Consider the following 23862-nt stretch of genomic DNA (forward strand, 5'->3'; position numbering starts at 1 on the left):
CTCTCTCTGCTACCACGGTAACCTAATGGCCCTCCGCATTTTGTACCCACCTTCCGACTGAGTCCTGCTCTCCTGGGACTTCATTAGTCACCAGAAAAAATCAGTGTGATGAATTGTTTACACCCACAATCTGATGATTTTTGCCCAGGAGAGTTCACTTATCACAAGTAAGCATGCAGGGAAGTCCTTTAGTGGCTCCAGAGATATTGTCCTGTATCTTTGGGCAATCATCTCTTCCTCTGATTTCTAGAAATATTACTTGACTTATTTTTTGTTTGTTTACTTTCATGCCCTTGTCCATATTCTTTGTCTTAAAAAATAGGCATTATACTTTATAAAAACCATTAGAGGTGTCTTAATTTATTGACTGATGATAAACATAGAAGTACAGATTATTGTGCTGAATATGACTTTTTTTTTTTTTAATCACGTTTTTACGAGAGTTTGGCGGTTTCTTTCAAAATTAAGCATGCTCTTACCACACGACCCAGCATTGAGCTTCTTGGTAGTTGCCAGAGTTGAAAACTTACGTCCACACAAAAATCCTGGTCACAGATGTTTATAAAAATGTATTCACAATCGGGGCGCCTGGGTGGCTCAGTCAGTTAAGCTTCTGACTTCAGCTCAAGTCATGATCTCACAGGTTCACAGGTTCACAGGTTCGAGCCCCCCGTCGGGCTTTGTGCTGACGGTTCAGAGCCTGGAACCTGTTTCGGATTCTGTGCCTCCCTCTCGCTCTGCCCCTCCCTTGCTCATGTTCTGTGTCTCCCTGACTCTCACAAATAAATAAAGGTAAAAAAAAATTTTTAATGTATTCATAATCACCAAAACTTGGAAGCAACTAAAATGTCCCTCAGGAAGTGAATGGACAAACGAACTGTAGTGCATGCAGACAATGGGATGTTACTCAGGTCTAAAAAGAAATTAGAGGGGCGCCTGGGTGGCGCAGTCGGTTAAGCGTCCAACTTCAGCCAGGTCATGATCTCGCGGTCCGTGAGTTCGAGCTCCGCGTCAGGCTCTGGGCTGACGCTCAGAGCCTGGAGCCTGTTTCCGATTCTGTGTCTCCCTCTCTCTCTGCCCCTCCCCCGTTCATGCTCTGTCTCTCTCTCTCTCTCTCTGTCCCAAAAATAAATAAAACGTTGAAAAAAAAAATTTTTAAAAAGAAATTAGCTATCAGGCTGTGAAAAGACATGGAGGAACCTTAAATACATATTCCTCCGTGAGATAAGCCACTCTGACAAGGCTACCTATTGTATGATTCCAGCTATATGACATTTTGGAAAAGGCAAAATGACGGAGAGAGGAAAAAGATCAGTGGTTGTCAGAGCTTTGGGGAGTGGAGATGAGTAAACAGAACACAGGATTTCCGGGGCAGTGAAGCTGTTCTGTGTGGTGCTGTACCGATGGGCACCTGTCATCACACGTTTGTTCAAACCCAGAGAACGCACAACACCAAGAGTGAATCTTATAAGGTACGCCATGGACTCAGAGTGATTTTGAGATGTCAGTGCAACTTCATGAATCACAGATGCACAGCGCTGGTGGCGATACTGATGGGGGAGGCTTGTGAACGTGTCGGGGCAGGACACATACGGGAAATCTCTGTACTTTTGTTCCGTTTTGCCATGAACCAAAGACTGCTCCAGAAAAATAGTCTTTAAAGAATAACATTTGAAACAAACAAAAAGATAGGTGAGTATTCATAGATACATAAGTGAGGAGCCTTATCCATTTCACTGAGACCCGTTTTAATAATGTATTATGTTCTATGTTTAATAATCATGAATTTTTTACATTCACGTTTTTGCCTCTTCACCTCATGTTCTTGGGCGGAAACTGTGAATTACGAGATTGGGTGTAATGTGGTTTTATATTAAAAAAAAATCATGTTAGGGGGCGCCTGGGTGGCTCAGTAGGTCAAGCATCTGACTTCCACTTAGGTCATGATCTCACTCTTCTTGAGATCTAGCCCTGCGTCGGATTCTGTGTCTCCCTCTCTCTGTCCCTCCCCTGCTTGTGCACTTTATGTCTCTCTCTCTCTCTCAAATATAAATCAAAACATTTAAAAAATAAAAAAAACAAGCATGTAACTTAGTGAATGATTCTGAATCAAATATCCTTACTTCTTTACTTTTCATTATAGGTTTGTTAAAGTAACTGTGTATCCCTAAACACTGTAGTTTTTTTGTTTTGTTTTGTTTTGTTTTGTGTGTGTGTTTTTTTTTTTTAGTATTTCTTGTTGTTGTTTTTTAAATAGTTTTACCAGGTTATAACAGCCGTTGCAATAAATTACATATATTTAACTTGGGCCATTTGATATGTTTAGATACAGTCACATACTATGAAACCACCAATACCAATCATAACACCGAACATGTTTATTGGCCTACAAGTTTCCTTGTTTGAAATCCTCAATGATAATTATTTCTTCCAGCTTTTTCTACCATTACTCATCCCTTCGCCTCTGGGCCCAGGCAACCACTGTTCAGCTTTCTGACATTTCAGTTTGCATTTTATGTAACTGGAATCACACAATGTGCGACTCTCTTTTTTGACTTCTTTTACTCAAAACTTATTTTGATATCCATCTATATCGTTTGCATTACTCATGGTCCATTCTTTTGTCTGCTGAATAACATCGGATTGTATGGATCTACCATAATCTACCCATTCACCTGCTGGTAGACTTGTGGGTTGTTCACATTTTTGCCCCGTGACGAGTACGCCCGCTGTGAACGTTTGCGTGGAAGTTTTTTCTGTGAACGTAGGTTTTCATTTATTTAGGGTAAGTGCCTAGATGTGTAGCATCTGTGTCACGTGGTACAAATATCTTTGAATGTTCACAAACTGTCATACTGTTTTCCCTTGGGAAGCGACTTCCCAAGTCGTCAAGCGACTGCTTGACGTTCAAAACGTCCCATTGGGAGGGCATGAGAATTCTGATTGCTGTTCATCTTCGCCAACAACGATGCCATCAGTGGTTTACTGAGAAGCATGTTGGTTTCCATATAGTTGGTGATTTTCCACATTTCTGTGATTGATTTCGTATTTAATTCCCTGTACTCAGAGCACACTTGGTGTATTTTGAAATGTTTTATTTATTGATATTACTTTTCTTCCTTTGTTCTTTCTTTCTTTCCTTCTTTCTTTCTTTCTCTCTTTCTTTCCTTCTTTCACCTAGATTATAGTCTATCCTGAGAAAGATTTCATATGTATGTGACAAGAATGTGATTCAGCAGTTGTAGGACTGAGGACTTTATAACGCAGTCAGATAAACATGGGGGACACCACTTTTCAAGTCTAGCAATGTTCTTATTGATATTTTGTAATGTATTTCTAGAACAGCGTTCTATTAGTTGTTGAGAGGGCAGTGTGAAAATATCCAACTATAGTTGTAAATGTGTCTGTCTCTGTAGTTCTGTAAGTTTTTGCTCATGAATTCTGAAGTTCTGTTACCAGTTGCACACATGTTTAGTGTTACTATGTCTTATTAATGGAACATTCTCTCAATCCATGGTAAATGGATTTCTTGCCTTGAAATGCACTTTGGTATTAATTAAACCACTTCATCGATTTTTGGATTAATGTTAGCTTGCTTTATCTTTTTCCATCATTTTATTTAACATAGTTGTGCCTTTATGTTTAAAGCGCAAAGGGTTTTTTGTTTGTTTGGTTTTTTGTCTTTTCTAAATAGCTTATATTTGGGTCTTGCTTTTTTAATCCAACCTAGCAATTTGTGCCTTTTTAATTGATGTATTTACACCATTCCTTTTAATCTGATTACTGACCCAATTGTCTTTAACCCATTGTATTACATTTTGTTTTCTATTTGTTACACCTAGTTTTTGCTCCCTATTTTCTTTTTGCCTGTCTTATTTTGGATTGAGCATTTTAATTTTTTAATGCTTATTTATTTGTTTACAGGGAGCTGCAGAGAGAGAGGGAAAGAGAAAATCCCAGTCAGTCTCCACGTTGTCAGTGCTGAGCCCAACATGGGGCTCAACCTCACAAACCCTGAGATCTTGACCTGAGCCAAAAATCAAGAGTCAGACGCTTAACCAACCGTAAGTGAGTATTTTTTAAAATGATATTTACAGCCGTGGGCTATGTGGTCAGACGAGCCTATAGAATTTGTAACTCTGTCCTTTACTAACTAGCCTTGCTCACCCACTACTTTCTGTGAGTTTGGTTACATGCTCATTACGTGCTGCATTCCCTGAGCCTCTATGTCATCTTGTTTCCCACCTCACACTGTGAACGTTGAATAACATGGTGTAAGGGGCTGTATAAGCTCTGTAACCAATGGAAGTTTCTTAATGACTTGGTTTTGCAGCCCCAGAACAGGTTGACCGAACCTGTACACAACTCCCTCACCAAGGTTCAGGCATGTGGTCACAGGTGTGTGCCAGAGGAAAAGAGGGAAACTAGCCAGTCTCAAAAAGAAGACACAAGATCAAGTGGCCAAGAAGACACAAGATCAAGTGGCCAAGAAGACACAAGATCAAGTGGCCAAGAAGACACAAGATCAAGTGGTCAAGGATAGCCGTGGTGCGAATGCTCTAAGAGTATCATGAGTGGCTCCATGGATGGAAAACAAGCTCTGGTAGAGAGCCCTCGTGTTCCCATCTCCCTTCATCAGGAAGAAAATCAGGATCCCAGAACTTGAATGTTTATGTCTGTAAGATAGGATGCTATTTTCTCCCTAAGAAATTATTGAAGTCTTCCAACACACAGCTCATTGCCTCTCTTCAGTTTTAAAAAAGGGAAACCGTGAGGTCATGGGAGTGGGAGGACTTTTCTAGTTTTTAAATCATTTTAGATGTGTATTAATTAGCTTATATTTCAGTGGATAAATATGTCTTTAATTATATTACATGCTGATTTATAAAATGAGCTATTACATTTGTTAATTTGGTTATTAACTATTGAATTATACACACTAATAACTCCTGAACAGCATACTGCCTTATATTTTTCAGATACTCACATATATATATTTATTCTTCTGTTTTCTCACCTTAATTTATAAAATGAGATAAACAGGTCAGATTTTAGGGTCAATCTCTTATTGCTGTGGAATCTGAATCAGAGAGCATGAGCAACTTGTCCGAGGAATCATCGTCAGTTGGGTCAAAGAGAAAATCACACCGCACAATGTTAAACAGGCAAGTAGACTTTATTTAAGGCTATTGCAAAAGGAGAAAGAGTCAGGAACTGAAATTGGACTCAGTTCTGCTGAACAAAGGTGATAAAGTTTTTTAACTGCTGGTGTGAACTAGTAGAAAAGTACCAGAAGACTTTATGGGTCTGTTGATCAATGGAATGTGTCCAACACTTTGAGTCATTCTTGACTTTGCAATGCTGTTCTCTGTTGATGAAGACATCTGTATTTGCTGGTAGGTAGGTACCCATCGAAAGTAGCTTCCCACCCTCCCACAGAGTCTGGGAGATAAGGACCCTAACTTCCTTGAAGATTACATTTCGAAGGGATGTCTCCCAGGCTTTTGAGAAAGACAATCCTGTGTTGTAAAAGTGACAAAAACTTTAAGAAGGTTTATATCTCAAAGGGGCAGAGAAATTATTTCCATTTTTCAAAACATTGAAAGTTTTCTTTTTTTTATTAAAAAAATTGTTTGAATGTTTATTTGTTTTTGAGAGAGAAAGAGAGAGAGAGAGACAAAGACAGAGCGTGAGTGGGGGAGGGGCAGAGAGAGGGAGGCACAGAATCTGAAGCACGCTCCAGGCTCTGAGAGGTCAGCACAGAGCCCGACGCGGGGCTCGAACCCACAAGCCATGAGATCATGACTTGAGCCAAAGTCTGACGCTTAACCTGAACCAGCCAGGCTGCCCCGAATTGAATGTTCTCTAAGTAAATGCTCTAGGCAAAGGGAGGTCAGGGGCATAGGTCAGGAAGAAGCCAGTCTAAATCATGGCCAAGGTGAGGGGAATTTTAAGGCCTCTGAGTCCATTGTAAAGCACAAACTAGAATTCTGAGTTCTTCCTGTCACTTCCTGTCCTGAGCTGCCTTCAGCTCAGGGGAACATGAACTTCCCAAGGCTCAGGCTTGTTTTTTCCCAGGTTCCCTGCAGCCTCCAGCTTGGTTCCCCGTGCAAGTTGGGCACAATGAATACTTGTGGAATGAACAAATGACACCCCCCCGCCCCGATTCTTCCCTTCACTGTTATTTTACTGAGTACCCGGAAAGAACATCCAAATCCCTAGGAGAGACTGAAACTCCCTCCCGTATCAAAAAGTGCGGCGATCTCAGACAGTAGCGAACCAATTGGAAACCTTTGGACCTTAGGCACTATTTTTGTTTTCATTTTATTAACCAGCTGGGGAGACAAGAAAAGTAGGAAATGAGAAGAACCTTAATCTGTACAAAAATGGAGTAGCCATGAAATTGACATCTTCCTTTATAAATCTGGTTGGGGGGGCGGGGAAATGATACCATTAAACAAATGACTACCTCTGCACTTGTGTAGGCTGGCATTAGGACACCATTAATCCCGTCAGCCTCTGGTAGTGTCATTTAGACCACAAAATTAATACCTCGTTAAGAAAATTAGTATGGAAATTAGGTAACTGCAGAGCAATTATTGCTTGAAAGGGCGAAGTTTCAAGAGGTGGAGTGAAGAGGTTGGCACTTCTATTAATTAAATATTCTCTGAAGACAGCATCTGCCTGATAGGAGAAGCACACGATGTTTCCGTGTTTCGAGAGAAATTGCGGGATCCCTTGCAAGGTCCTTCATCACCCCAGCAACACATCATTAGTCATTCAGTGTGAAGCACGTAAAGATCCAGAAGGGTATTTTGGCATGCACCATGTTACAAAACACACCTTCGGCCTTCAAAATGAATTTCATGTTTTCCAAATTTCCATGTCGAGCTTTTGTTTGCATTGGCTCTGATTCAGCCTCTAAAGACTGTGGCCTTCCTTTCGTTAATTCACTCATCACATATTTACTGAACTTGCTATGTGCCAAGCAGTGAGCCCGGTCCTGGGTGTCTGGTGATGGAGGAGGCAGATCTGACCCTGCTTTTGTGGGGCTGAAAGTTTAAGGTGAAATTACAGCATAAACAAAAGCTCCTCAATATCTATTGAGGGCTTGGGCTAAAGGGACTTGGCACTAACTGAGAGTTCGCTTTACCTTAAAATGAATTTACATTAACGTCAGATTCTGGAGTGGACTCAAAACCAACCTACTGGCCCAACATTCGTCTCCAACTTGTTTTTAAAGCTATAGTTGAGTAAGGACTTGAGTTTTCCCAACTTAAGTTTTCAATAAGAAGAGGATTATTAGTAAAATAATGGCACATTCACACAGTGGATTATTTTGATGACGTTAAATGATGATTATGAAGACATACTCATAGCATTAATTGGGGAAAACAAGACAGCATTATATGTACGCCATCATTATAATGATTTAAAAATAGGATAACGGTCAAAATTAGATACATTAAACTACTAGTTATGATTATGTTACTACATTATTACAGGGACACTGAGTGAGAAGGGCTTGTGTTAGAAGGAACATGAGTAACTACCCAAAGTCCTGGGAGTTAGGCTATGTGCTTAAGGAGTCACTTAAAATGCAATAGGGAGTAGAATATCGCAATGCATCAGCCCACCTGGTAAATTATGAAACAATCATTATGTTCGTGTTTGTCCTATAATAATCAAGGACAGATCTAGACTTGGGGCTGAACTTATAATTTATAAACTTGTGCAATTTACCCTTTTAAAAGAAGTAGATTTTATTTGTCTAGAGCAGTGAAGCTGAGTAGAGAGAGTCCCCGGATGGCTTTTTCCCATACAAAAGCACAACCTCTCTCACTCTCAGTGCCCCCCCCCCACCCAGAAGTGGTACATTTGTTATAACCCATGGATCTACAATGACACGTCATTCAAAGTTCATAGTATACATAAGGGGTCCCTCTTGGTGTTCTATATTCTGCGGGTTTGGACAACTATATAATGGCCTGTACCAGTTATGTTATTACACAGAATCATTTCCCTGCCCTGAAACTCCTCTGTGCTCTGCCTGTTCCTCTAGCCCTCCCCTCATGCCTGGCAACCACTAATCTTTTGTTAAATTTTTTTGTAATGTTTATGTATTTGAGAGAGAGAGAGAGAGAGAGAGAGAGAGAGGAGAGAAAGCGCATGCACAAGCAGGGGAAGGGGCAGAGAGAGAGAGAGAGAGAATCCCAAGCAGGCTCTGTGATGTCAGCACAGAGCCTGACGCGGGGCTTGAACTCACAAACTGTGAGATCAGGATCTGAGACCAAATAAAGAGTCCAGATGCATAACCGACTGAGCCACCCAGGCATCCATCCACTAACCTTTTTAATGTCTCTCTAGTTTTACCTTTTCTATGCTTTTTAATTAATTTCATTATTCAAGTATAATTGAATACAATATATATAACAGTATATAATAACATATATATGTAATATATAACAATATATAACAGTATAACAATAATATAACATACAGTGTTATATTAGCTTCGGGTATACAACATAATGATTCAATCATTCTATACATTTCCTGGAGCTCATTGAGATAAGTGTGCTCTTAATCCCCTTTATGTATTTTGCCCCTCCCCCCCACCTCCCCTCTGGCAACCATCATTTTGTTCTTTGTATTGAAGAGTCTAGTTTTTGGTCTCTTTTTCTCCTTTGTTTTGTTTCTTAAATTCCCCCTTTAAGTGAAATCATATGGTAGTTGTCTTTCTCTGACTGATATTTTGTTTAGCCTTATTCCTTCTAGGTCCATCCATGCTGCAAATGGCAATACAGTTTTGCATTTTCAAGGATGTCATATAGTTGGAATCCTCAGTAAGCAGCCTTCTCAGAGTGCTTTCTTTCACCGAGTCATATGCATTTAAGTTTCCTTTATGTCTTTTCATGGCTTGGTGGCTCATTTCCTTTTGTGCTGGATAATATTCCATTGCGTGGGCATACCACAATTTATCTGTTCACCTACTAAAGGACATCTTGTTTGCTTCCTAGGTGTGGAAATTAGGAATAAATCTGCTTAAACATTTGTGGGCAGGCTTTTGTGTGGACGTACATTTGCAGTTCGTTTGGGGAAATACTAAGGAATGTGATTGCTGGATCACAGGTACTAGGATGTTTAGGCTTGTAAGAAATCGCCAAACCATGAAAGACATTGCAATGTGACTGTACCATTTTGTATTCCCAAGAGCAATGAATGAGTGTTCCTGTGGCTCTACGTCCTTGCCAGAATTTGGTGCTGTTAACGTTTTGGATTTTGACCATTCTAATAAATCTGTAGTAGTAGCTCCTTATTATAATTTCAATTCCTTAATGACATGTGATCGATCACGTAATATGCTTCTTTGCCATCTGTTCGTCTCCTTCAGCGAAGTGTCTTTCATTCAGGTTTTTTCCCCATTTTTAAACATTGGATTGTTTGTTTTCTCATTGTTGAGATGTAAGAGTTCTTCATACATTTTAGATAAAAGTCCTCTGTCAGCTGTCTTTTGCAAATACTTTTCTCTTTTCCTCATCTTTATTGATGTATCACTGACAAATAAAATCATATATATTTAATGTGTACAACTGGATATGTTTCTATATGTATACTCTGTGAATAATTGCCACAACCAGCAAAGGAGTTCGTTCATATATTCTTGTCTCCATCAAACAGGGTTCCATCATATGACTTCTCTACTTCAGAGATCCTTAAATCAGTAACTGCCCACCAGGGAGCTGAGGTCCATGATCAATAATTAATTTAATAAGTTCTGGCCCCTCCAGAAAGATTTTGTGTTTACGGTACACGAAATTTCACACGATGACCGTGATTATGACTCAGATGACTGAAACCCTTAGGGGAACCCTCAGAAGCTCTGGCTTCTGGAATATGGGGACGAGTGAATGCCACGGATGGTGTCTGCATCATAACAAAAACAGGAGCGTCAATTAATTATAATTACTAGATTTCAGGAAGTGTTCTTGGATTGGTTGTTTCAAGTGCCCTCTCTTCTTTTGGCTGCTTGTATCTTACCATTTTTTCCCCAAAAGACATCATGGTAAACTTTACATCAGACTCAATCATTTTGAAAACATATCTTGCAGGAAAACTGGAGTGTTATAACTACCTATTAATATTTTAACTAAAAATTATTTGGTTGACATTACTGGTATTACATATAAGCTAATAAAATTTATAAGTAAAAGCAAATTAGAAAGTGAAAAACTATCATTTGCATTTTATTTTTTTTAATTTATTTTTAAATTCAAATGTAATCAGCATAGAGTATTATATTAGTTTCAGGGTGTACAATATAATGATTCAACAATTCAATGATTCAAACACTATTCAATGAATTTTAGACTAAGTATATAATAGATAAATAATTAGCAATTTTTAGTATGTTAAAAGCAAGTCATTGCTTAAAATATTATTTATTAACATGCTTTACACATAAAAGCATGTAATATGAATTACTGGGTATCTTTAGCAAGAAATACAGGTATTTTTGAGTTAATAGATGTTTGTTGGTTGGTTATATGCCCTTATTTAAAATTGCCTACTTGTAGTTATGGTTAAACCATTTATCATGCATTAGAGTCATTCATTAATATTCTAATGTCTTCACTGCCTTTTATTGTGGCAAGCCCAATACATCATATACACTACAGGCAATGTTTATCTTCTTTTTAAAAAAGTTAACTTATTTATTTTGACAGAGAGAGACAGAGAGAGAGGGAGAGGGAAGGAGAGAATGCCAGGCAGGCTCTATGCTCAGCACAGAGCCCAACTTGGGGCATCATCTCACAACCACGAGAACATGACCCGAGCGGATATCAAGATCCAGACGGTTAAATGACTGATCCACCCAGGCACCCCAATGTTTTTCTTCTTGAGATCCTCTACCCCAACATTTTCCCCATATCATACCTCTTTATACCTCCATGTACTGGAGAGGTCCTTCACACAGCTAAACTATCACCTTCATTCAAAAGCCAGCTGAAACCTTCCATTTTCCTGGGACCCTTTCCTATACTCTCTCCTCTGAGCTCCCCTCACCTCCTGCAGCAGCTACAGGCTGGGCTTCTCACTTCACACTTAGCCCTTGTCATGCTGTACCATGTAGGAATATTCGTGAATGTGTTCTTACTCCGTCACTAGGCAGCAGGTTCTTTTGTATTCTTCTTTGTGTCTTCAACAGGTGCAATGTGGCCTCAGACATACGAATGGTCAAACAAGAAACATGAGATAGGCAAATTGATAGATTCAGATATGTAACTGAATTGCTTTGCACCACTTAATGGAAAACATCGTGACATCTCACATGCTTTGTCAGATAATGAACCTTTTTGCACATTTACGATTTTCACATTGGCCCATTTAGCATTTTTTTTGTATAAAATATTTACAAACACGCCTGAAGCGGCATAATATGTAGCAATTTTCAATTATGTTGGGGCATAAATCAGAATAGCCATATGCATCCCATCTTTAAAAAAAACTTTGTTCTCATTTAATTCATAAATATTTAAGCCTCAAAACAGCTCTGTGGGTTGGGTATTACTGTTCCAGTTACAGAAGAGGAAACTGAAGAAAATAAATTCTCCAATTGGACGTGCAAACTTAATCACTTGTGAATAACTTGGGATATGTTCCTCTGCCATAGTGTTGATCTACTGTCTTGAGGCTTTGGATATTGGTTCTAGTAAAACAATGTCAGCAACATCGCTCTTAACTAATTGGAAATGTGTCTTTTGCACAGTATTTGGGAAGCACTTTGAAGTTCGCAAGCATTACTCCTCATGTCTGCAACTTCCAGATCCAATGCTCTGGTTCTGTTCCCATGGCAATCACCGTAGAGGGAAGAGTACAATTCGGTGGTAATACTAATCACATTTATTCAATAGGTTCACAGGGGGAAAGTGTATCATCACCGTCTCAACGAAACGAAATTGAAGAGTTTTTTTCAATTTTTTTTCCCCTTGGATGTCTTTGACATTTAAGCTTGCTTTATTTTTTTTTTAATATACGAAATCTTTAAGTATAGTTAAGATAAAATTACATTAGTGAGAAAGTAACATTAAAGCAGAAAATCAATTTCTACATGAAGCCAAAAAAATTTTTTTTTAAATATTTAAGTACAAAGAAGTTCAAGGAGGAATATAAACAAAAGATGAAGTAAATAGATAAGGATAGAATATATATAGGGGATGATAAGTTTTTTTTTATTTTTCTTTTTTAATTTTTTTAAAAAAATTATTATTTTTTTTTTCATTTAAACCCAAGTTAGCTAACATATAGTGTAATAATGATTTAAGGAATAGAATTTAGTGATTCATCACTTACGTATAACACCCAGTGTTCATCCCAACAAGTGCCCTCCTTAATGCCCATCCCTCATCTAGCCCATCCCCCCCACCCACCTCCCCTCTAACAACCCTCAGTTTGTTCTCTGTATTTAAGAGCCTCCTATGGTTTGTCCCTGTCCCTGTTTTTATATTATTTTTGCTTCCCTTACCTTATGTTCATCTGTTTTGTCTCTTAAAGTCCTCATAGGAGCGGTCATATGATTTTTGTCTTTCTCTGACTAATTTCACTTAGCCTAATACCCTCTAGTTCCATCCATGCTGAAAATGGCAAGATTTCATTCTTTTTGATCACCAAGTAATATTCCATTGTATATATAAACCACATCTTCTTTATCCATTCACCAGTCGATGGACATCTGGGATCTCTCCATAATTTGGCTACTGTTGATAGTGCTGCTATAAACATGGGGGAGCATGTGCCCCTTTGAAACAGCACATCTCTATCCTTTGGATAAACACCTAGTAGTGTCATTGTTGGTTGGTAGGGTAGTTCTATTTTTAATTTTTTGATGAACCTTCATACTGTTTTCCATAGTGGCTGCACCAGTTTGCATTCCAACCGGCAGTGAAGCTTGCTTTAAAATAAAAATTTTTATTGTGTCTACACTGGTTGATTTAACCGGTGCCCAAGTTCTTTCCCATGCGGATGGGCTAATTTGCTTTCCCCCTTGGGTGTAGAAATTGGCATTTCATCCAGACACAGTATGGTAGATAGTACTGGTCCATGAAGGGGGGTGTGGACATATAACCTTAATAAAGATGTGTGACCATAGATCATAAAAGCCATAAAGAAGCTTAACATTTAAACTGACTTTGGGAATTTTTCCTAAGAAAATGACTCAATTGAATCAAATGACCCTTTGCATGAAAGTACATATTATTTCGTCTAGGACATGAAATAAATGAAGATACCTACAGTATCCAAAAGGATGGAAATGTTTAGCAAATTATGTAACCAAATGTAATGACTGGAAAAATGAAGAGAAAGATGGAGTTTGTGCATAAACATTTGAAATATGTGTGTGTGTGTTTTTAATGTTTATTTAATTTTGAGAGAGCGAGTACAAGCAGGGGAGGGGGAGGGAGAGAGGGACTGAGTATCTGAAGTGGGGTCTGTGCTGACGGCAGAGAGCCTGATGCAGGGCTTGAACTCCCGAACCATGAGATCATGACCTGAGCCGAAGTCGGATGCTTAACCGACGGAGCCACCCGGGTGCCCCAAATAAATAAAGTTTAAAAAATTTTTTTAAAGAAATAAAACTTTCCGCTCTGTGAGAGACACTGTCAATACAATGAAAAGATAAGACACACATCGAGAGGCACTATTTGCAGAAGACACGTCTGATAACAGACTGTTGCCCACAATATACAAAGAACTCTTAACAATAAGAAAACACACAGCTTGATAAAAGTGAGGTGGTGTTTAATCACCACGACTGCATTAATTCCTATAGTGATGCACATCTACCTGTGGGATAGCTATGTTCTGACCTCTGCACATCTGCAATACCACCCGAGGCGTTTTCTAGGTGGGCAATATTCTCATCTGTGTTGCATCGTGCTGTTTTTCTGGGAGTGTTTGTTTTTTTGTTTTTAAGCAGGGTCCGTGCCCAGCATAGAGCCCAGAGCGAGGCCTGAACTCATGACCCTGAGACAAAGACCTAAACTGAGACCAAGAGTCGGACGCTTAACAAACTGAGCCACCCAGGAATCCCTGAATCATGCGTTTTTTTAACTTGTTTCCCTTGTGCCGGTTTAACTAATGTGTCTTTTGTGTATCACGTTTATTCTTAGAACGCCCAAACACGGATTCAATACGTGTTAGTTTTGTCATACAGCCCAAAGGCCGTATTTTCAAAAAATCTGGGCCTTTGTAAATGAAAGGTACAGTCAGCATCTTCAGCATTATTTTATAATGACTGTGTTTTCTCACCAAGGGCACTGTTGACATTTGGGTCAGGCAATTCTCAGCTCTGGAGGCTGTGCTGTGTTTACAAAATGTTTAGCAACAACCCTGGGATCCACCCATGAATTACCAGCCGTGTAGAACTAACCCAATAAAAGTCAGTTTGCACTTAGAGAATCTAATAGTTAAGAGGACCATAAAATTCCCAAGGATGCAGTGAAAAATTGTTGTTGTTGTTGTTTTTAAATTTAAACATTTATTTATTCATTTTGAGAGACAGCACGAGCAGGGAAAGGGCAGAGAGAGAGGGAGAGAGAGAATCCCAAGCAGGCTGTGTGCCGTCAGCACAGAGCCCGACGTGGGGCTCGATGTCACGCACCATGAGATCATGACCTGAGCTGAAACCAAGAGTCAGATGCTCAACCGACTGAGCCACCCAGGTGCCCCAAATGTCGCTTTTCTAAAATTGATATCACCATTTTCTCTGCCATTCAAGTTGATAAAGTATAACTAGATACTCTTAAGTGTAAAAGTAAAGTATAACTAGATATTTTCAAATAAGAATGAACATTACTGTTTTGTTTATAACACACACACACACACACACACACACACACAGGAAAGGAGAAACGTATCCTTCTTCTAGTGGCAAAACCTACCTCTAAATACATATTTAGTTCTAAAACATATTTTCAATACTTAAGTGTTAAATCTTAGGATTCCAACCAACAACCTTCTCTAAAGTGTGATTTTTCAAAACCAGGACAATATACAAAATGAAAATAGTCCAAGAACTCCAACTTAAAACAGTAAGACAAGAACTTCAGTAACTATTTTATCACAGAGGGAAACACAAAGTGGGGTAAAAAAACAAAAACAAAAACAAAAAGCAAAAAACAAACAAACAAAAAAAACCGTGACCCTTGACTCCTTGACTTCGTGAGCCTTATTGTCACAGAATGTCTGTGAATTCCCATAGGTTACTCTAAGGAAGCCGTCTTCCCAAAATAACACTTTTTGTTGGGGCATGGAAGTAATTGACCACTCTTTCTTAATGTAATTTAGAATAAAGGTTAAAGCAATCAAAGTTTTGCCCACAGCATAAAATATTCTGCACAAGGAAAAAAAAAATACATATTATATCCTTCTATAGAATTGGATTTTGTCTCTGGATAGAAAAAAAAATACACAGACTTAAAGTTTTGAGCAGCATTTTAAGAACATAAACCACCTTTGACGTTATCCGGAGAAAGAAATACTATTATTGCAGGCAGCTTTTTATTTGAAACAGCGTCAACTTTTTTCATGGAATATCATGCTGTTTTTTAGGGCTGCAGACAACTTTCCAAGAGGAAGCCTGGCAAAAATCCAGGGAATTCTGTGTTACACATCTATTGGAGAGGGCAAACTTTAAAAAACAAGCCCACATTAGGCATTAGTGAAGGTGTCAGTAAGCACGGCCACGTTGTTGATTGGTACAAAATTAATAATAATACCTTGTATTTGTCAGCATTCTTGAGATAAAAGAACTAATAAAAAAATATATATATATGATCATATAAATATATATGTATTTATATGTATACATATATGAGCTTATATAAATATATAAAAATATGTAAGCTCATATAAATATAAATATAAATATAAAAGCTCATGCTTATGGAGGCCAAGAGGTCCCGCAAAGTCTTAACAAGCTAGAGACTCAGGAAAGCTGATGCTGGGACCAGGCCTGAGAACCCTGGTTGCTGATGGATATAGATTCCAGTCCAGATCTGAAGGCCTGAGCATCTACGAGTGCTGAGGGCAGACGAACATTAGTGCCCGAGCTCAATCTTCCTGCTGTCTGTAGTCCTAAGTAGATTGAATGATGCTCACCCACGCTGGGTCGGCGGCGGGTGGGGTGGGCCCTGGGATTTGCACTCTACCAAGTCAAATGCTAATTTCATCTGGAAACATCCTCAGGGACACACTCAAAACTAATGTTTAGCCAAACATCTGGGCGGCCATGATCCTGTCAAGTTGACACATAAAATCAACCATCACAAAATTCTAACGGTCAGCTCAGAATTCCACTTGTCTTACAGTAACTTTTACGAAAACGATGTTCGTCGCAACCTGTTTGTAACAAACAAACAAACAAACAAAATGAAAATAGCCTAAATTTCCTTCAACAGGAAATCATCTACATGAACTTAGGCTTATTCTTGTAATGGCATATTCTGCAGCTTTTTTTTTTTAATTTTTTTTAATGTTTATTTATTTTTGACAGAGAAAGAGACAGAGCCTGAGCGGGGGAGGGGCAGAGAGTCAGACACAGAATCCGAAGCAGGCTCCATGCTCTGAGCTGTCAGTACAGAGCCTGATGTGGGGCTCAAACTCACTAACCGTGAGATCATGACCTGAGCCGAGGTCGGCGCTTAACCGACTGAGCCACCCAGGAGCCCCTGAAGCTTTTATTCATTTCATTTCTTAATGTTTATTTATTTTTGAGAGAGACAGAGACAGAATGCGAGTGGGTTAGGGGCAGAGAGAGAGGGAGACAGAATCCAAAGCAGGCTCCAGGCTCCGAGCTGGCAGCACAGAGCCCCACACGGGGCTCAAACTCATGAACTGTGAGATCGTGACCCGAGCCGAAGTCGGATGCTCAACCGACTGAGCCACCCAGGCGCCCCTCTGGAGCCCCTGAAGCTTTTGTAAAAAGGGAAACAGATTCTTTACTGACTGACATGAAAATGTGTTAACAAGTAAAAAAGGCAGACGTGAAGCAGTTTGTATAATCCTTGAGCCGCACCGATGTTATTTCTCAGTTGTGATGAATGTGTTTTGGTTATGATAGATGTCAACATTGGGGGAAGGCAGGGTGAGGCGGATACAGGACTCCTGTGCTCTTTGCAACTCTTCCATAAATCTAAAATTATTCTAGAATAAAAATTCAAGTATACATCCCGCAGTACATTTCTACTCTACTGCGAATAATATACTATATAATTGATTATTAACATGGAACTGGTTTATCAAAATAAAAGACAAATATGGGAGGAAACTATGCAGAGGAGCTAACCAGCGTCCTATACTACGTCATGTGAGGCTGGTGTGAAGACAGATATTAATTATCTCCTAATCCCTTAGCTCACACAAGGGACCTTTGGAGAAGACCCAAGAGGGAAGCCTGGAAAACAGGGAGAGGCTGAAAGTTGCAAATCTCAAGTGGCGGGGTCTTTAATACTTAATACTTAAAGATCTTTTAATACGTAAGAGATTTGGGTAAGCAGTTAGGGGTCTGGATCATTCTTTCGTCCCAGGCGCAGGTCTTTAGGGGAGCACTGAGGTCTCTGTGGGAAATTTATGGAGCGAGCAGGAGTTGTATTTTCACCTGACCAGACAGGGAGGTGACAGAAGCTATGGAAACTGATCTTTGGGGGGAAAAATTCCTTTTCTAGGTTCACCCACACCGCAGCGCATCAACTTTGAATGCTTCCAGCCAAAGGTGGAATGCCATTCCCTCCCTTCTGCCACAGCTTCTTGCAGAAAGAGCCAAGCACAGTAGGGAGTTGCCAGCTTCACCTGCCTTGGTGGGTACGAAACATGAGAGTACCCGTGAGAAAGGAGGAAGGACAGATGCATCCCTGCCGTGGCTGAACCCGGGATGGACCAACCAGCCATGCCAGAAAAAGGGTAGATGTTTAAAGTCTCTGTCTTTCCTGTTGTTTTGGGAGAAATGGAGCAGGAAAAGATTTGCCTGTATTTTCATAAACAAAATGGTGTCCACATCACTTTGGAATGGTGGAGTACAGGTATACTCTGAACCCCAGAAGGAAGAACTTGCTTCATCCGTGGAGCTCTCAGGCGAATGCCGAGTCATTTCAAATGTGATGAATGAATAGTTGAGGGCGGGAATCTTAGGCCCAGCGGATGGGGAGGCAGCAGGCACTGGATGGCAGAGGGAAAGCATCCATTACTTTTACGCACGTCTTCATTTGTCAACAGTGAGGAAAGTGGCAAAAAGCCAACGGCCCTCTGCTCGTTTCCCCGGGGCCAGCACCCATCACACCGCCAAGGTGAAAGGGCCATCGCAGAGCCAATCAGAGCCACCGAGACGAAATCATTGGGTGTTACCCCCGAATACACTGATGAGAGAGATGCATACCATCCTTCTAAGCTGTTTTCTAGTACTTCTTTAATTAGATGTTTCCTACTGACACCTGCTAGAGACTTTATGCGCTGCTATGTATTATTATTTGAAGACCACAAAAGTGAATCATACATTCATGTGCCTCATTTGATGGAGGAAAGGGCCATCAAGTGTAGCACTGAGACTTATTCTGTTTCTTGTTTTAGTTGAAATTCCTTTCTCTAACAAAGAGTGTTATACAAGTTAGAATTTTAAGATGAAAAATGAACGTGGCAAACCAGTTGCAGGAACACTTAGGATACTTCAGTGAAGTATTTCAGACTGGATTTATTATAGAAATTATCCATTTGCTGATGTCTATTGAAACTGTATTATTTCTCTATTATTTCACAGACACAGGCAAACCTATGTCTGCCTCAAAGGAACATCTACAAGCATGTAAACCTAGGGATACGTGAGAAACCCTTCCATTTAAAACTGTGTACATAGATGGGGCGCATGGCTGGCTCAGTCCCTGGAGTGTGCAACTCTCGATCTCAGGATGGTGAGATCGAGCCCCACGTGGGGTATAGAGCTTAAAAAAAAATAGAATAGGGGCGCCTGGGTGGCTTAGTTGGTTGAGCGTCCGACTTCAGCTCAGGTTATGATCTCACAGCTCATGGGTTCGAGCCCAGCATCGGGCTCTGTGCTGATGGCTCGGAGCCTGGAGCCTGCTTTGGATTCTGTGTCTCCCTCTCTCTCTGCCCCTAATCCACTCGCATTCTGTCTCTGTCTCTCTCAAAAATAAATAAACATTTTAAAAAATCATAAAAGTAAATAAATAAATAAATAAATAAATAAATAAAATCTTTAAAAAAAAACTGTGTGCAGAAATTTCCTTGTATATTGTATCTTACTTGTTTTTTATATATAAATAACATATAACCTATAGGACATATATGATAGTACATATACATGATAACATATAACAATATATGATAATATATCACATACAAAACATAAATATTTTGTAAACCTACCTCTCTCTATGCTTGTCACATATATAATAAACAAAATATTTTGTGATTTGGCATGTTGTTAAAAATGTTAAGTGAATTAAATACTCCACACTTGTTTGGAATTTTGGTGGAAAACTTGCAGTGTCCTGTCACATTAGGATCTTGGTCATATGTAGAGATTTCAAAATAAATAAATAAAATCATTTATTTATGTCGGAAACGTTTCGTTTTGTTTTTTGCGCTTTAATGAATGAACTGGATAGCTTTAAAATGATAACAGCTAGCAGAGCGGAAGAAGCTAGCTAATTAACTTGGTGGGAAATTTGGAATTATCCAGATACATTTTGTGATTATTAGTGTAAATTAGGTGGTAACTGCACTTTATCACGTTATCATGTACAAAATAATTACAATATTTTGTCATAGCTAACTTCCAGAAAACAAAGTGAATAAATGATATACGTACTTAGAAATGTCTCGGAAAAAAATTTCACATGAAATTCTTTTAGTAATTGCATATTTAATTTATTGTTTACATTAGGAGTTTTAACTGTACAGGTAGAGATTTGCATATTTCTGAAGGAATATGTAAACGTAAAAATGGAAATTAATGTCAGTTGATTTATTGTATCAACAAAGATCTGAATCCTATAAAGGAAGGTGACAGGTAATTATAGAAATGCATATACGATTCATAGGTAGAAAAATAATTTCTGCATGCATGAAGTGGACTGCAGAAAGGTTTGGACTCTTTATAGAACAGATGTTTCAATGCCTAAAATCCCTAAAATCATCCATATGTTTTTTAATATAAGGATAAGCAGATTTTAATAAAGCATTTCAACTGAAAAAAAGATTTTAAGTCCTAAAATAATCTAATATAAATACTGAAAACAAGAAATACAGTATAAATGAAATTTCAATAGCTGTCACTAACAATTTATTTTATATCAGTATATATTATATATTTTATAAGATCATATATATTATGATGTCTATGTATATATCTATATATGCAATTTGAATTCCTTAATTCTATTCTTTGAGTTGTCATGGTTCATTGTTGGTTTCAAATGAAATCATTTCAGTTTAAATGCCCCTGCGTTTTAAAGTTTTATTTAGTCTTGAGGGTTACAACACTATCTATACAAAAGTGTTCAAGACAATTGCTGATTTGCACTGACATTACAGATTTTAGGATTATGATTATATCTATGTTTGGATAATTTTTTTTGTTCAAATGTGATTTTGTCTCACATTATAAAAAGTGTGTGCAATTAGGGCAGCATCAGTACAATTTCTGGTGTTTGGGGGAGATTATCTCTAAATATATTTTAATTAAAACAATGTGATTCGCATCTTCAACATATTTGCATGATTCAACTTTCTTAATGGTTTCTAGTGTATTCTTTTGAATTATTAATGATGCATTTTAAAATATCTTGCTCAATTTTCCATCTTGACTCTAAAATTTTTTTTAACGTTTATTTATTTTTGAGAGACAGAGTGTGAGCAGGGGAGGGGCAGAGAGAGAGAGGAAGACACAGGATCTGAAGCAGGCTCCAGGCTCCGAGCTGTGAGCCCAGAGCCCAATGGGGTGGGGCTTGAACTCACTAATGGTGAGATCAAGACCTGAGCTAAGTCTGAGGCTTATCCTGAGCCTAAGTCCTACTCTAACTGACTGAGCCACCCAGGCACCCCCTATCTTGACTCTGAAACCAGCTACTTCAAATAACCACTCAGGAACTGAGATGATGTGGCCTGTTACCATCCAACATTCAGGAACATATGAACTTGGGGGACAGACTGGGAGTCAGTCTGACTGTGCGATCCCGTTGTTTCCCCCTCCCGCAGGAAAGGAGGCTGCCCCCCCGCCCCAGATCTTGTGATCTTCCTGCTGTCCCACCTGTGGGATGGGTTTTCAGATGTGCCAGCTGTGTGGGGGGCAGAACCCCTAGGAAAGGTACTCAACCGCTTTGCTACAGGCACCGCCGTCCTCAGCGTGGATTGGTGTGCCTGCAGTCAGAGGTTGGGAGCTGGCTTAGCTCACCAGCAGCATCCTTTTGTGTTACAGTGAGTGGCCTTCTCCCTTTCCTGCCACCCCCCTCTCCTAACCTCGAGTGGACAGCCCTCCTGAGCCACAGTGGTGCCTTCTGCCTGCTGGGCTGAGCTCGTCTTCATCGGCCACCTCTGTTCCAGGGCCTCCGTCTCGGGGCCCCCGGGGCATTCCCACGGTGAGTCTGCTGGAAAGCCGAGTGTCCCCCTTAGAATTCAACCCAACGTTCTGAGTAGGACCCAGTGAAGACCAAGGTTTATGATACCATCAGACGAATAAAGCAACGTGAAATAAGCAAGCACACCACATCTGGGATCATTTTCAGGGTTTTTGGTTCTATTTTATAACCACCTATCACGATCGCTGAAAACACTCTCAGTGCAGCTGCGGTCTAAACGGTTCCGGGAGATTCTTTTCCATGTGTTTCCAGGTTCACCATGACGACATTTCAGCTCGGTCCTGGATTCAACGGTGGGTTGTTTTGCATAGATTTAGGGATCGGCTTCAACCTCACACAGTTGCGGGTTTGATCTTTCATTCTCTCGTGTGCCTTTAAAGTACATTCTGGCTTACAGTTATTATTAATCAATGTAGGTAAATTTCACATCGTTTTTAAACTCCTATTCTGCTCTCCTGGCATACCCTTCTTTCTGTTTTCATTAATGAAAAGGCACATAGCTCACAACGATCCTTTAATTAAGTTGTATTAACACTAGTTCAGGTGATACCACTTCAAAGGGCACTTTGACTGAGGGAGTCTCTCACAAAAATATCCCAACCAGATATTTGATATTTGATTAATATTCCAAAGTACAACTACATGAGATCCACTGAAGCCTTTATTAGAACATTACAACTGATACGTAAGCCATCAGCCCTTTCTTTCTTAATCATGTTCCTCAGTTACCAATGAAGATGTCATTCGTTTTTTAGGAAAGTGTACAATGGGAGGATGATGTTGACAATGCAGAGTTTATGTATGAAGCAATCCAGTGAGACAGTCCTACGCCAGACCCGTCACTGTGTGACCCCCCCCCCCCCCGTTGGTAAGGGGAAAGCCAATCACAGTTTGCGTCGACCCCCATTGGTAAGGGGAAAGCCAATCACAGTTTGCGCTGACCCCCACTGGTAAGGGAAAAGCCAATCACAGTTTGCGCTGACTCCCATTGGTAAGGGAAAAGCCAATCACAGATTGCGTCGACCCCCATTGGTAAGGGGAAAGCCAATCACAGTTTGCGCTGACCCCCATTGGTAAGGGGAAAGCCAATCACAGATTGCGTCGACCCCATTGGTAAGGGGAAAGCCAATCACAGATTGCATCAACCCCCAATTGGTAAGGGGAAAGCCAATCACAGTTTGCGCTGACTCCCATTGGTAAGGGAAAAGCCAATCACAGTTTGCACTGACCCCCATTGGTAATGGGAAAGCCAATCACAGATTGAGCCAACTCCCATTGGTAAGGGGAAAGCCAATCAGATTGTGTGGACCCCCATCGGTAAGGGGAAAGCCAATCACAGATTGCGTGGACCCCCCATTGGTAAGGGGAAAGCCAATCACAGATTGCGACAACTCCCATTGGTAAGGGGAAAGCCAATCACAGATTGAGTTGTCTCTTTGCTGTTTCAGAACCGTGTACCTGCTAAGATTGGCTGAAAGTTTTGAAACCCTCTAAAACATCAGAGGAGAAGGCAAGTGTTCTCCCACTTTGCTGGGCTTCCTCAGGAAGCGCAAGAATCCCTCTGCAATCAACCACCCCTTGCCATGAACTTTCTCAGGCTGAGCATTCAGGCGTGCAGCGAGGACCCAGCTCTTTTATTTTGTTATGTGTGTTTATTGGGTGTCCACGTGCAACTCTATATGAAGCAAGTCTTCAGGGAAAGCTGGGTGGCAAGGTTGGTTGGAGAGTGTATATATTTAAAATGCTACTCGGTTTATGGACGTAACATTTATAATTCATTTTATTAATGGAAGAAAAATGGATATCTAATGAAGAAATGAGATGGATAAGACCAGAACAGAATTCATAGCATAAAGGAATATAAAACCAAATGTGATGTCGTGTTGATAATTTACTTCACATGGGATTATGAAAGGAATTTCTTTAAGAGACCAAGATTATGTAAAATGGATAATTAATAGAGAAACAACCATTGTTTTAAGATGTAAAATGAAAATAAGTCATTGCATAACAAAATTAAGGTTTTAATATTTAATGCATTCTGAAATGCATCTGCGACTTTCAACACCTTAAGAGAGCCAATGAGATGCAAAACAACAAACAAACAAACAAACAAAACTTGCTAGTTATTTGGTACAAGTCAATAGTGTGTAGAAGACAGTAGAATGGAAATCCCAAGAACCCATCCACTGTGTCGACATTTGTCCATCAC

This window comes from Leopardus geoffroyi, chromosome A1, assembly GCF_018350155.1.
Source record: "Leopardus geoffroyi isolate Oge1 chromosome A1, O.geoffroyi_Oge1_pat1.0, whole genome shotgun sequence".
Lineage (NCBI taxonomy): Eukaryota > Metazoa > Chordata > Mammalia > Carnivora > Felidae > Leopardus > Leopardus geoffroyi.